This window comes from Marmota marmota, unplaced genomic scaffold (assembly GCF_001458135.2).
Source record: "Marmota marmota marmota unplaced genomic scaffold, marMar, whole genome shotgun sequence".
In the NCBI taxonomy this organism is placed as follows: domain Eukaryota; kingdom Metazoa; phylum Chordata; class Mammalia; order Rodentia; family Sciuridae; genus Marmota; species Marmota marmota.
Genome location: NW_026000078.1, coordinates 1,353,881 through 1,370,101, shown reverse-complemented (window position 1 = coordinate 1,370,101; position 16,221 = coordinate 1,353,881).

Genomic DNA, 16,221 nt, shown 5'->3' with positions numbered 1-16,221 from the left:
AAAATTTAAAAAAAAAAAAGTGTGTGGACAAGAAGAGGCAAAGAAAGAGATCATCTAAGAGGAAGAAGTGAGGAGGGAGATGATCTGGTGAGACTTCACAAGTACCCAGTGAGGAGAGCTCTAAGAACAAGGTGTTTAAGTGCCACCTTGGGATGAGGTTGGAGGGACTTCACTTTTTTAAGAACTGAATCTCCTACAGGAAGAAAGAAGACTTGGATTCCAGGTCAGATTCTGGAATCATCTGACCCCAGTTCTTTCACACAAGAAAAGCAGAGGCTCTCTTCAATATACCAGTACAATGTAAGATTTCCCAAGAGCTTTCTCTGGATAGGAAGTGGGAGAGACAGGGAAGATGACAGCGGAGATGAAAATGGAACTTGTGGTCATAAAAGTGAGTGAACCTCAAAAGACCACTTGACCAAGATGCTGTTACTATACATTTGAAAGAGATTGTGGCATTTATTCAGTTGAGGACCTAAAATGGGCTACAATATTGGCTCACTGAGGTAAAACATTTAAGTATCTCTTTTAAGTTCTGCCTTTTAGAATGTATGTATGCAAAGGGGAAATACTGGGGAATGATATTGACCAAATTATATTATTATACCATGTGTACCTATGAATTTGTAACAAGGAATTCCACTATTATGTAGAATTATAATGTACCAATAAAATATGGAAAAATAAAAACCAATAATTAACAAAAAGGATAGTAATATTCAAAGTTTTAGGAATAACTGGGATTGCTTTCCTTGTCACAAGAGGTCAGAAGGAAAGTGAAATATCCAATAGCCATTGCTTTCTGTAGCTAAATGGCATCGAAGAAAATATACTGCAATAAAGTAAGAAAGGAGCTATATTAGTCAACTATATTTTTCACTGTGACAAAATACCTGAGAAAAACAGCTTAAAGGAGGAAATATGTGTATTGACTCATAGTTTCAGAGATTTTACTCCATGGTTGGCTGGCTCCATAGTTTCTTGGCCTATAGTGAGGCAATGCATCATGGTGGAAGCATGTGGCTGGGAAGCAGAAAAAGAGAGAAGAAGGGGCCAGGACAAGAAATACCCTTTCAAGGCATGAATTCAGTAACCTACTTCCTCCTACACTTTCCACCATCTCCCTATAGTCCATTCAGCTGTGAGCCCACCCATGGGTTAATCCATTGATGAAGCCAGAGCTGCATTTCTGAACATTTCTGTACCGGGGAACAAACCTTCAGCACATGAGCTCTTGAGAAACATTCCAGATCCAAACCATAAAAAGGAACCTATCTGCAATGGAGTAAGGAAAAGGCCCACAACCCTATGCATGTACAAATACTAGCATAAACAGAATTAAACTTTTGTTTATGTTCATAAAAGGATACATATGAGATTGTTGGCATGAGGGTATAACATGAAGGAGAGAGAAGCCAAGGAAAAAGATATCTAAGATATTATTTATGCAATTAAGAATAATTATACTGTTTATGGCATAAACATTGATAAAACCAAATTAAATTTAGATTGAAAGTACGGCTTATATGCCACTCATGCAAATGTCTACCAGATAAAGGAAAGGGCAAACTCAGAATTGATTACAGGGGAGGATTACATAAAGTGAAGGTTTTAGCAATTCTATAGATCAACTAGCAATAATCTTTGGAACGAGTTTTTATGAATAATATGAAGAATATAAGTTTAATATTAATATGGCTATTTTTCATGTGAGGAATTAGAAACCAACTAAAGTTTTAATTTTTTATATCATTCCTTTTTTCAATATTATTTAAACGAAACTATTTTCACAAACTTAAGACAATAAGGTTTGAACACTGTCATTTATGGGGCAAAAAGCTTTTAAGTCACACGGTGCTATTTATCACCACTAACCTGAATAAAGGTCTTCTGGCTTCAATCGTATTTTACAGATAAACATAGGAAGGCCATTCCATAAATCATGTTGGGTCCCTCAAGGCATCTCTGATCCATGCTTTTTGGAGTCTGCTTTGGCACATTCCTTGAACTGAAAGTTTTCTCTAATCCTGAGCCCTCAAACGATGCTTGCCACTAATAATAATTATGAATAAAACTGAAAAAAAAAAAAGATGAAGACTCCTTCTGAGGAGACCTCCAACACAGTTCACAAGCCTTGGAGTTTTCCAGCCAAATGCAGGAGCTGGTTAACAGAGGAACTCTGCTACTATTCCTGCTGCAGCACAGAAAAAGTACTATTTTTTCCTCACCCGTTACAAGGTTCACTGCTGACAGCCATATACCACAACATAAAGTAACAAGAGGACAGCATAACAAATGTGTGTGACGACAGTTTCACATCACAAGGGAGCCTTCAAAAAATCAAGGCTCAAAGAAACAAGGGTGAACTGCAGTTCTCACAGCCAGGTGAGTGGAAATGTGAATGGAGAGTAGGGAGCATAATCTAATAGTGATGATGCAGAAGGCTTAGCAAGGCCCTTGGTGAAGATTCTTCTTGTCCTCTGAGTATACAGCAAGACCCCTCTGGTTAAGTCTCATGACCTTCTTTCAGGGGAGGTAGGTAAGAGAATTATTTTATGTCCCACTCAGGGAAGAAGGGCAACAGAGGTCAGAGAGTGACCTTCCTGCTTGTTCAGTTTTCACAGTTTTCTGCAGCTTCAAGTACTCGGTACATGTTCTGCACCCCATGCCTGCCTTCACATCTCCCCAAGGCAGTCAGTTTAGGTGATTCCAAGACCCTCGCTTAGTATGATACAAAGCTTCACACATCAAAGCCTGAAGCACTCAGAGAGATGCTGAAAGTTAAGCTGCTTCAACATCTGGGTTCTTTCTGTATTGTTCACTCCTTTATATCACTACCAAGGATCAAGAGCTAAGTGCAAGACTGGTGCCCACACAGTTCCCTTCTGGCTGTGTGACTTTGAGCCCAAGACTTGACCCTTCTGTACCAAACCTCTCTCTGTATAGAATTATCTCTGTAATTGCTGGAGACAATTTACCCAATCTCTAACAACTTTTCAGATGCCTGATACTCCTATCCTCCAAAATATTCTTGAAACTCTTCCACCGAGTTGGAAAAAGAACTATATGGAGCAGTTCTCAAACATTTTGCCTAAAAGAAGCTCTCTTATCTAACATTCAAAAGCATTGAGACTCTGCCCCCATTATGGTAGATATACATTTTTTGTCAACTGAAAAAAATAATGACCCAAAGCTGATAGAGATGCTGCTACTTTTGACAACAACCTGCCTTGACTATTTGAAACAACATCTATACACAGTTGAAAAATAAAACTATCAATCTGTAAGACCCATTGTGTTTATTCAGACTGCAGACAACACTGATTTTCTAATAGATTCCATATCCTGCATGGACATTCAGGCTCTTCCAAAGATATTCAGCTCTCAGACCAGGAAGCATTGACTAACTGGGCAGTTATTATCCCCAGAAAGTTAATTTTTCCTATAGTTTTCTTATTCAAGGAATTGGGATGTTAAATACCACTGCTGTTTAAAAGAGCCACACTTAGTGTCTGACTTGTCAATGTAGGCACTGTAGATTACAAATATAGATATTCCTAAACCCACCTTCATAGCATAACTGAATTCTGATAAAGAATTTGGAAAGCAATTGCTTAAAGGGCAGAACCCATGTTTTGTTGTTTCCTAGTTTTTCCTTTCTGAAAAGCCTCATTAAGCACAAGAAGCTGAGCAGCAGTTTAAAGGAGAGGGAAAAAAAAATAAAAGGAAGAAAAACTGCCTCCCAAATCCAAGAGTTCAAATGAGATTGCATACAAATTGCTGGGGTCTCTCCTCTCTCAGCCTAGCAGCTATTATTCCTACCTCTATGTGACTTGCATGCCAAACAATGGAAACAAACGCAGAGACAAAGAGCCACGACTGAGGAAGACAATAAAATCGCTGTGTGCCTTTGCTTGGGCAATCTACCAAGCTAGTCACTGCCTCACAAATTTCTTCCACATGCTGCTGTCCATCATACCAGTGGCTTTTAGGAAATGAAAAAAAAAAAAAAGCCATCAGTTGTCATAGAAACAATAGCAATTTGTGCCACCTTGGTGCAAGCAGATAGGGGAGGTTTGCTGCTGCTGTTTGGCCATTGTCCAAGGACCCAGATTGAGAAAGGTTGGCTTAAAAGGGAGCCCCTGAGTTTCTGCCAAGCAAGCAAATCTACGCTTTTCAAGTGGGCTGTCAAATACTTGCCTGGAATTGAGGGTTAATTAAAATACAACCCTCGATGCAGGAACACATTGAGAAAAGCAAGTTACTCAACCCCAAATTCCCCTCTCTCTGAGGTCTAACGAGGCAGTCATAACCTTTGTACACCAGGGTCAATCTATGGGGAGCGGCAGGATGCAGGGTGTTCAGCCCTCAGCCTGATGGGATCTGTTCTCATCAGAGGAAGCTGTAATCATCTCTAAGAAACTATAATTGAGCTGGTGATTAAGGTTAGCACTGGGAAAGGAAACGTCCCCAGGGTGAGACTGAACTGCCAGGGATCACACACGGATGCCGAGCAAGGCCAGGTGGCCGTGGCTTTCCCTCAGTTGATGGCCTCTTTAAGACTCTGCAGAATGGTTTCCCCCATAAATCAGCAGCCCAAACCTTCAACAGTAGGTTCTCAATGGCTAGCAGTCCCTGGTGGCTCACTCAACACAGAAAGTGTCTGCCTGCAAAATGGGACCCGGAAACCTTAAATATATTAAGCTCATGTAAAAATCCACGGCTTGTGGAGAAGAAATTTCTCTTAGCAGACCTCCCAGGGGTCTTGTTCCCACTCTTATTCTGCTTCTACTCATTTATACCGAGACTGAGAGTATATGGGGGTTGTAGACACAGATCAGGGAGCTTGGATTGGAGACGTAGGCTTTGGCAGGAAAGTCGCAGGTGGTACCAGTTGGGCAGTAGGTCTGTCACTAAGCAAGAGGCCAAATCCAAATGAAGGACAAAAGAAACAAGAGAACTTGAGGATGGAGGTTGAGACTCAAGCAGGAACAGAAGTAGGAATTAGAAGGGTACATAGAGGCAAGGCAAGGTTTCCACAGGCTGGAAATACACAGCACCCCAGAGCAGGCCAGAGAGTTGACTCGGGGCTTGATTCTAAGACATGGTCCAAATTCATCCAGAAGCTTCCCATGGACTTCTGCTAAGACAAGAACAAATTGCACATCAACAAATCAGTTGGATTAAGTTTAGTTGCATGAGAGAGAAAATCAGAAAGAGCCCTGGCAAAAACCAGAGGTTGGCAGACCTGGTTTACTATGGTGACTTTTATGTATTTCAGGGACCCAGGCTCCTTTCAGCTTTCTATTCTATCTCTAGATGGAGAGCCTTAACCTCATGGCCCACAATGGCTGTTACAGCTGCAGCCATCACAACCATATTTCAAATAGCAGGATAGGGAAGGATGGGTACACTTTTTCATTTCTCTAAAGGCCTACCAATAATATCACCCAACACTTTCGTGTAAAACTCACTGGCCAGTATCTACTTCCATGGCCACAACCAGCTGCAAGGCAGGTGAAAAATGTGGTCTTTAGATTGGATTTGTTGCTACTCTGAATTATTATGAATAACTAAAAGAATAAGACATATTTAGTAAGTAGAAGTCTCTTCCAATCAAGGCATTTCTTCAATTTCCTCTGATGAGCCCCTGAGAATACATCAGTCATGGTCACACATTCAGCAGCAAGAAAGTCTTTGCAGCTCTTTGCCCCTGGGATAAAGTGCCTTCCTCCTGAGCTATGCAGGGCTGTGCCAGAATCCAGGATCCAGTGGCAGGTAAGTTTTCAGCACTCCTGTCTATCAGAAGACTCTCCGGAAGGTGAAGCCCCAGCAATGAGTCATTACCACCCGGGGACTGAGTCACTGTCAGAGTGGTTCCTGGCTTGAACTTTTCTAGTTTCACACTAAAGGAGAGTTGAACTTGGCTGCTGTAATCATCAAAGACATAAGGTCATAATCACAACCATGCAAGCGATAAGATCCAGTCAGTGACTGAGGGTGACAGTCTCTGCAGATGCTGTCTCTCAGCATTGCAGATGAAGCAATATGGAAATTGGAGGTTAAAAGACAGTGTGTGAGGGAAGGTGCTGCTGGTGCATAATTTAGATCCTTCTAAATCACATGGAGGCAAAGGAAGGCACCTCCTAAGCAGAAACCCTGTCAGGTTTTGAAAGGCAAGTAGAAGTTAGGCTAGTCAAAGAAATAGGAAAAGTATTTAAGACATATGGAAGAGCACAAACACAGATAAAAACATAAAATAGGAAGTGTTCAAGGAAGGTCCTGGTGGTGTAATACAGAGGCTCTTTTAAAACTGGGGAATTTAAAGAAGCACCTAGTTATGGTTCTGACCCCATTTTTTTCTCTGGTACTGGAGATTGAACCCAGGAGTGCTCTACCATTGAGCTACATCCCCAGCCCTTTATATTTTATTTTGAGGCAGAATCTCAATTGCCAAGGCTCCCTCAAACTTGCAATTATCTTGCCCCAGCCTCCAGAATAGCTGAGATCACAGGCATGCACCATTGCATACCACCTAATTCCACTTGTCTAACCTGCTCTTTTTAAGTTGTTTCTTTCCTTCTCAGCTTCATCTCATGTTGGAAGCAGAAACTGACCCCAAAGTCATGCAAGCAAGCCCCTATATTAGCAGGACCTGCAGAACCAGACCTGCAACATGCATATGCATGCCTCTGGCCTCACAGAGCCCCACAACCTGACCAAAATTATGTATATGAATACCTCTTGGCTCCCAGCTTTTACATATTCCTAAAGCTGTTGTCCATATACACTCGCTGTTTTCCCAATTTGGCCAAACCAAGAAGATGCTTTCCTTGCTTCACCATCACTTCTCCATTGATTGGACCACTTCCACAGGCAGCAGAAGGCCAGACCTGACACAGCCAGAGTGAGGCCTTTAGTTTAGGACTCCAATAAGAGTGGTGCAGTCTGAATGGGATATATGATAAAAATGGAGGGCTAGAGAATTGGTCTTGAAAAATAACAAGTTAGCACTTACATAGTCTTTGAAGCATCAAATTCTGTTCTAAATGCTTTAGATACATTAATTTGTTTAGTCCTCATGACAACTCTATGAGTGAAAGTTACCCCTTTACAGATAAGGAGACTGAGGCCCAGAAAATGAGATCACACAGCTAGTATGTGGCAGAGCCAGGTTTTGAACACAGCAGCCTGATTCCAGGGTCTGTGCTTTCAACCACTACATACAGTACCCTACTGCAGTCAGGTGAAAGACAACTACTTCACCTGGAAACGTGAACAAAGGCAGTGAGGAACATAGAAGGGTTTTTCACAGAGTGATATCAATAACAAAGATTTCTAAAAAGTCTAGAACAAAGATTTCTAGAAAATCTCTCTTGAAGTATATAAAGAAGGTCAGAGGGAGTGAGCCAGGACAGCTGAGGCCTGAAAGCACACAGATCTCTCTGGTTGCAGCTTCTCCTAGGAGCAGATAGCTGAGATGGTCAACATTACAAAAATCTAGCTGTAGTATACACCAGGAAGACCAGGAGTCAGCACTCAGGTCATTGTCCTACATTCAGGAACAATACTCTGGTCCCAGCATAACTATGAGGCAGGTAAAAGAAGGTGTTCAAAAATTTCTGAAGGTCATCCAGGCATAGTGACACATGCTTCTAATTCCAGCTACTCAGGAGGCTGAGGCAGAAGGATCACAAGTTTAAAACCAGCCTGGGCAACTTAACAACATCCTGTCTCAAAAAATAAATATATAAATGAATAAATAAAGCGCTGGAGTGTAGCTGAGTGGTAGAGACCCATTGAATTCAATCCCCAGAACAAAAAAAAAAAATCCTGAAAAGGACAAGAGTCAGGACCGCAGACCTTGTGGAGGACAAATGACTCAGTCACCAGAACAGGGCCATGAACAGTTTGGACACAAAGACTGAGGCAAACATCTAGTTTCTGGACTCCAATCTTAGAGCCTTATAAAGTGAAAGAAAGCACAACAAAGGCTGACTGTGCAGTCACATCAAGCTGGACACTCCCACTGGCCTATTGTTCTGGACAAGAATATCAGGCCAGGGTAAAATATTGGCTCAAGAGGAGGTTCAGGAACCTTGGCTGGGATGTAGGAGAAAGCAGCCAAGCAGCACATCACCCTGAGTCCCCAGCACAGCCCTAGACCTCAACCAGCTGAAGCCCCAAACCCAGATATTTTCATCACAGGGAGGGCCTGGGAAGCTTGAAACACAATTATTTAATTAGATGCAAAAAGTAATCTAAGTGAGGCCACTGGGAACCTTCAAATGCCTGAGCCCAAGGAATCTTGTATTAGTTAAAGTTCTCCAGAGAATCAGAATCACTGATATCATACACACACACACACACGTGTGTGTGTGTGTGTGTGTGTGTGTGTATATATATATATATTATTCTTATGATAGATTTGCTCATAGGGTTATGGAAGTTGAAAGAGATCCACAACAAGCCGGAGACCCAGAAAAACTGATAGTATAATTCCAACCCAGACACAAAGGTCTCAAAACCAGGAGTTCAGTGGTGTAAGTCCCAGTCCTATTTTGAAGGCCCGAGAACCAGGAGCTCTGTTATCCAACAGCAGAAGAATACAGATGTCCCAGCTCAAGCAGAAAGCAAATTCACCCTTCCTTTGGCATTTTGTTCTATTTAGACCCTTGGTGAATTGGATGATGCCTGTGTGGATTTTCTTTGCCCAGCCTACTGGCTCAAATGCAAATCCCTTCTGGAAACAAACCCACAGATAATATTTATCAGCTATCATGACAGCCCTTAGCCCAAGTCAAGTTGGCACATAAAATTAACCGTCAAAGAACGTAAAGCCCAAAATGTGGATTTTAGCTGTTGCCATGCCAAGTAGCCTTTCCTATCACCAGTCTGTCAGTGGGGCTAAGTGAGGCAGGTGCTTTGGGGGGCAAACTCCTATGTTTACAGAGGAGGAACCTGTTGGCCCTTTAAAAGACTATTAAAGACAACTTCCAAGTTGTACTTTCCTTCCATCTCAGGAAAAATTCTTTGAAGAATGAGTCAAAGTCACTGAGTCAATCTGACTTATTCTTTTAGATAACCTAAAATAAACTTTGCTCATTATAATACTAAATTATCTGCCCAAAAGTATTCTGTTTGGCCATCTCTCCTTATGTGCTCTATGACTTTGAATGGGAAAATGCCCAGAAATGTATCTGTCATCTTTCTTTTTAAAACATGCTCCATGACCTTGAATGAAGCATATTTAAAAATGTACACCTTAAACTGAGCATGTTCAGGAATGTACCTGCCCCTACATGTGCTTTCTTATATGAATTTGTATAGGCTTCTCAAGAGTACCCCCATACTTGCTTTGTTCAGGGAAAGCATTGCTTTGCAAATAACCCCAGTGCTCTCTTTACTTGCAAGTAATAAAACTTTCTCCATTCATTTTTATCTTCTGAATGTGCTCACTGACTTTGCACTCACCAAAAATAGAACCTGATACTGGCAGCCTAGCCCAGGGAGCCTGCCTGGATCTGGACTGGCTGGATTTGCCCATTCACCTGCATAAGAAAGAGATAAAAGATGGAAAAATGAATAGTGAACTTCACACAGTTTGGTCAAAGTGGGGTGAAGCCATCTATCTACTTCTCCCCTCCAACCCCACAGAACCCCTTACAATTTGTAGAAATAACAGCAGGTGGTAACAAAGCAGATTTAATTAGCCTATATTAGACAGGGCTGAGTGGGCATCCCTACCACTTCTCCTTTGGTGCTGTCAGGGTGGGGGTGGCAGCCTTTCAGCTTCTGAGGGAGATAGAGAAGGGCTTAGGCAGCCAGGGCAAAATGGCAAGTGAGGGGCAGGGCCAGAACAAAAGAGCACCGAGAGGGTCTTCTGCTGAGTTCAACTTCCAGGTTGATGAAAGCACTCATGGACACAAGTGGGGAACCCATTCAGAAAGATTTCCATACTTATGCTCATAAGTGGGGGACCCAATAGAAAAACTTAAACAGATGTGTAGACACTGGGGGCACCAATCAATAATACTAAGGAGCACATGGACAGAGGAGGAGATAAGGAAAGAAGGAAATTTCAGAGACCATAAAAAGAATGGGCCAAAACTCTTCCACCAGATTCCCATCTTTTATCTCTTTTTTTTAATCTCTTTCCCGAGAAGACTCTATGTTGCTTTTGCAATAAATCTATTCTTGGTTGCTACTGTGTCCTGTTCTTCAATTCTTTGCTGAACGGAGACAACGAACCCAGCAGTCCTTTCTCATTTGGAGGAATATGTTCCCAATTCAGGGTGGGGGCCTCACATTCAGTCTGTTTTGAAACCACTGCATTCAGTTACATCTGGCTTTTCTCACAGTACCAGTTCACAGCCCACAGGAGCTGTGTCTTCCCCCACTTCCACAGAAACAAGGAGACCCCAGGCATCTGGCCTACAAAGGGTCAGGCAGAAAAAGAAGTTGGGAGTAAAGAGCCAGGATGTCCCACTGAGATTTTAACAAGTAGAAGGCAGAACAGAGACTGCTGGGAGTTGTATGATCAAGACATCTGGATCTTGAACAAGCGGCAGGGTCTCCTGAGTCCTAAGAGGAGTTTAACCACTGATGATGGATAGGGAAGAGGGAAACATTAGCAGTAGAAAAATGATATTATGGGAATAATTCTACAAAATGGGTCAGTTGTGCTGTCCCCCACGTGCTTTTACTTTGAAAAAGCAATTTACCTTCAGCCCTGCCTGGCTTAAGTCAACAATATATGTTACTTTTCTCCACAGACAACCTGCTATGTGCAGGAGAAATGCAGGCCCAAAATGCCCATAAGAAGAACCCAAGTTACCCTGAAGGGGAAACTTCTGTGACCCTTGCACAGACCAGAATCCAGAATTGAGAAAATTAAAGATAATTCCCCTAACCATAAAATTTGTAAGCGCAGTTTCTGATTAGAGCCAGTCACTATGGGCCCAAATGACCTAGAGTTGCCATGGCAGTGGAGACTTAAAAGTTGAGATGTCATCCTGCTGTCAGTCAAGGTAGACCTGGGAAAGTGTCTCAGGAAATTTCACTGGGACTCCAAAAAAACTGTAGGGCTAGGGAAGCACACCATCCTTTTCCTCTCTGAGAGGACCTACTCTCTCCCTTGAGAGTATCCCCTTTTTCCTTTTCCTATTCCTTCTAATAAACTCACACCTGTTACTCTGAGTGACACGTCAAAAATCATTCTGGCATAACTGCAAGAATCAGGATCTGAAAGGGGCCTTCACACTCACTACCTGTTTCATGGAAGGCCTCATTGCCCTATAACGGTGATTAGTAGGGCCTACCCAGAAAGGTATCACCATGTGAGAACTATCAAGACACAAAGGAACCTGGTGCAGTAGAATGAGCACAAGCTTTAGGGTTGTTCATTTTCTTAGCAAATATTTCTTGAGCTCCCACTCATCGCAAGATGTGGTGGGAAACATTGGTTCATTTGCATGAAATGGAAAGAAAATCTCTTAACCCTCAATTTTTGGAAATGAAAATAAAGTGAGTGGAAGTAGAGATACATAGTTCTCTGTTATAAGAAGAAAAAAAAAGCACAGCTTCAGAATTTTAGTCCATTATAAGGGGCAGGCAAAAAACAACAAGAAAAAAAAAAAACCAAATAAACAAAAAAACCTGATTGTATCATAATGACAAATCAAGAACAGCTGTGGAGAGGCCCCTGCCAGCTCTTCTATATTTTCTTTCTTATTATTCTAAAGTCAAGATAACAACTCTGCAGTTACAAACCATCATTTCAATACGTATTCACTACAAACTGGAGACAACCTGGCCCTAAGGAGCAAAACATCATCTGTGGTTATTGCCTTGAAGCTGTCAGCACAAAACCATCCTTTAAATGATTTCGCCCTTCCTTTTCCTATCCTTCCTCCACGCATGGGGAGCAGTGGAGCATTTTCCATTTGAATTTGTTGTTTAGAATAGATATATGAGAATCCCAGTGTAAATTGAGAAACTATCTCTTCAATATTAAAATTTATAAAATATGTCTCCTTGATATCTACAGGCATTTGTTTCCTACTACAGATCCCATCCAAACCCCTCCTCTGCCCTGTCCCCCACAGTACAAAATTCTCTGAGCATTTGAAATAGAATGAAGTCTCATTACTTGGAATTATACTTTTGGAAGAGGCAATCTTTTAACTTGTATTGGGATGAAATTTTGAGAACACGATTGCAGGAGGGTTTCTCATTTGCTTAATACCATAAGGCACCTAGTATGCTAATCCTTATGAGATACTAAAAGATGTTAAATATTTCCCTTTGGGGAACCCAAGTCATCCTGTGTCCCCCAGCCCACCCCATCCCTAGATTTCCTGATGTGGATGTTGCTCAGTGTTAAGGACGGATATTCAGTGCAATGGAGGGGAAAACGGAAGATTGGGAAGGTTTTCTTTTTCTCACTCCCCTCAGCCCCGCCCCAGGATCCAAGGCAGTAATGCATTCTGGCCCCACCGACTCATTCGCTGCAAATTCCTGCTGTGCAGGAACTCGGGGCCAGGAACAGTTCAACAATGAAGAACTCCAGGGGATCTGGAGGACAGGAGAAAAAGAGGCAGCGACAGGAATGTAATGCCAGAGATCAAAAAAGTGGTCGGCGGGACCAAAGGTGGCGGGGTCCAAATGAGGAAGTGGGGAGGAGGGGCATTCCCTGCTCACACTTGGCGGTGAACCCTGCACCCGGCTGCAGCAAACAATGCGGAACCGCAAGCTGGTGCGGCCAGCAGATGTGACACCTTTGACGCGGGCGAGCGTGTCAGCTATGAAGCCTGAGGTGTGGGGGAGGGGGGAAAAAGAACAAAGGAAAGTCGAAAAGCTTGAGTATATCAAAGGAAGGGGGCTCGAAGAAATGCTGCACAGAAATGCTTCCATCCTAAATGTTTTAGCAATTGGAGATGCTGGTGCAACCTCCGCCGCTGCAGCTGCGACTCTGGAGATTGCCTTCTCTTTAACTGCCATTTTGAGACCACAGCCTTTTTGAAGTCCCTTTTCATGTATTTGTAATTTACTTCTGCAACGGACAGAACTTGTTGTGGCTGCTGTTTACCCTCTCCTTGGGCTCTGCGGCTGGACAAGGCAAAAGGCAGGTCCGTCGCCGCCCTCTCCTGGTGAAACTGCAAAGCTGCTCCAAATAGAGGTGCGCAGAAAAAGCTTGTGTTTGGTGCAACAAAATTTTTATTAAAGTTTACTACCCCTTATCGCTGATTATCAAAATTTAGCATTCACCAGAATCTCCGGAAGGGCTGGGTAAAACAGAGGTCTGGTTCCACCACCCCCGTAGTTTCTGATTTCTAGGTCTAGAGTGCAGCCCAATAATTTGCATTTTTGCAAGTTCTCAAGAGATGCTGGCAGAGAATACTCCCAAAACCACTGCCTTGCACACAAACCACTGGGCGAGGTAGGAGGGCACTTTACTAAATCAGCGAACCTTATTCTGTAACAGGAAGCCTGCTGAGAAATAAGTAAACTGAAAAAGATTGCTACTGTCAGGATGTAGGAGAATACTTTTTCTCAGCCATCTCTAGGCTCATGGCTGGAGGCCCTATAACAAAAGATTATTAGCAGTAGAAAAGCACACATACTTAATGTGAGCTTTCATGACATGGGAGCCTTTAGAAATGCAGCCCCATAGGAACAAGGAAACCGGAGTATTTTATGCTTGGGTTTCAGGAAGAATAGACAGCTTGGGGGAAGTATAACTAGACAAAGGGGTCTCATCTAATGACGATAATTGGGGGGGTGGGGGGTGCTCAGAGCAAGCCCTACAAGTTGAGATTCTTCTTGACATCTCATCTTTGGCTCCTTTCCTCCAGGTAAAGGGAGAGCTCCTCTATTGTGAGAGTCCTATGATCTGCTTCAGGAGAAAGTCAGAAATTCTTCTTAGGTTTTATGACCTTGCTTCAGGGGAGCAGGGTGAGAGGAAAGAGTGCCCTTCCTGATTCTGCTGTTTTCTCAGATTCCAAGTTGTTATATTTGGGGTTAGCACGTCCTGAACCCCACCTGTATCATGCAAGGGAGTAAATATGGGGGCTGGGAACGTAGCACAGTGATAGAGTACTTTGCCTAGCAAGTGTGCAGCCCTGGGTTCCATCCCCAACACTGTAAATAAGGAAGGAGGGGGAATGAATGTTGTCACCTGAATGGAAATTCAGGTCTCCTAACTGCCAGCCCATGCACTTTCCATTGCAATGTGATCAGACTCAACCCTGGCATTGTTACCGCTGTTGACCAGTGACGAGTCCTTGCTTCTCCAATGTTGAAGAATAACACCAGAGAAGCACACCGAGGCAAGGTCAGAGTGTAAAATTAGAAGTTTATTAAAGGACAGCAGAAAAGACTTCTCCCGGAGGAAAAAGGGAACCCAAGAGGTGGAATCCGTTGAAGGGCGAATGTGTTCCCCTTTTTATAGTTTTGGTGATGGAATGTAGGTGGGAAGGGCTGAAGGGTTGGGACACAGGTGGGCCAAAGAAGTAATCTGGGCACTTCCAAGTCAAGTTTGTTGTTCATTAACATTTCTTGGAGATGGGCTATCTTCAAATCTGTGGGGCTCTGTTTCCTGGGCTTCATTAATGTTCCAAGAGTTGCTCAACTTTTCCAGAAATTCATTCTCAACATGGCCTCCATTTTAGATTTCACTCAATATTAGACCCGATTTACCTAACTACACTGACTACCTAATTTTAAATCTGGGTTCAGCATGACCCTAATGTAAATTAACTCCTACAACTGCCACCCAGGAGGGAAAACGTACCTCAGAAAGAGGCAAACTTGGCACAGAGTTGCATACCCACCACTTCTGAATGCGTTCCTCCAGCAACACCCACCTCTCCTTTGAATAGCTGGGCACAAGAACACAGCAATGAAAACCCCAGCAGGCAGGCTATGGGGGTTGTAGTTCCTGTAACCTAGTGTGCAGAAACTGGTATGAGAAAGTCAAATCTTTTTCTTGTTGCTGCTTTCAACCATTTTATAGATTCTGGTTGCCCGGAGGGTGGGCTTTTCTGCAGGGCTTTGCAGTCACACCTGCTGACTTGCCCTTTCCTCTCATATTATGCCTTATCACTCTCTTTACAGTTTCTCTTCTCTCCCTATTGACCCTTTGCACCTGTGTGTCTTCTACCTGGAATGTCCTCTCCTCAATGACACTTCTAACAATCATCAGGTGTGTCTGAGCAACTCACAGTCATCCATCAGGATTCAACCTCAGTTTTGTCTTTGGATAGTCTTTCTTAAACACTCCCATCCCAAGACCGAACAGGAACCCATACCAAAGTGTTCTGTAGGGGAGAAAACATTTCTTTCTCCACCATCACATTTCATAACTGAGACCTTTTCAACAAAAATAGATTAATAAGAAGAAAAACATACAAACATTTAATATAAGTTTTACAGGACACAGAAGCCTTCTGAAATGAAGGCCCTAAGGAACTAGGAGATCTGCATATTTTTGTAGACAGTTTTTCAGAAGTATAACTAAAGGACAAAAGGGTTTGACCCAAACTGGAGGAGATTTAGCAGGGCCTGTTTGCTCAGGTTCTTCTCTGCATCTCTGTGTCTTCAGAGATGACTTTCTTTCCCGTAGATATAAGGAGGATTTCTCTGGTATGAAATATTTTAAGTGAATGTCAGCTAAGTTTTATGGACCACTTGAGAGAAATAATAGAAAGGGAAATTCTTTCTAGAGTCTACAGCCTGCCTCCTGTGGCTTCTTCAACAGCCATACCCTATGGGCTCCCTTAGCACCCAGGTAGATCATGATCCTCAGCACTCTGCACAGCAGCCACATACTCCTGATGGTCCCTCCCACTGAACTTCTCAAAGGCGTATTGTTTTTAAGCTGTGTCCTTTCATATTTAGTTTAGTTCCCAGAACACAAAAAAACCCTCAACATATGGGCTAGAAGAAAATGACTATAGGGACAGGGAATGGAGAGTTTTTAATGTCACAGATTCACATAAACTGAAAAATAAAAAGAGTGGATGTATTGGTCAGTTTTTCTTTGATGTGACCAAAATACCTGAAAGAAATGACTTAGCCGGGCACAGCCACTCTGGAGGCTGAGGCAGGAGGATCACTCATTCAAAGATAGCGAGACTCTGATAAAATATTTTAAAGGCTCAGAAGTTAAGTACCCCTGGGTTTAATCCCTAGTACCAAAAAAAAAAAAAAAAAAAAAAA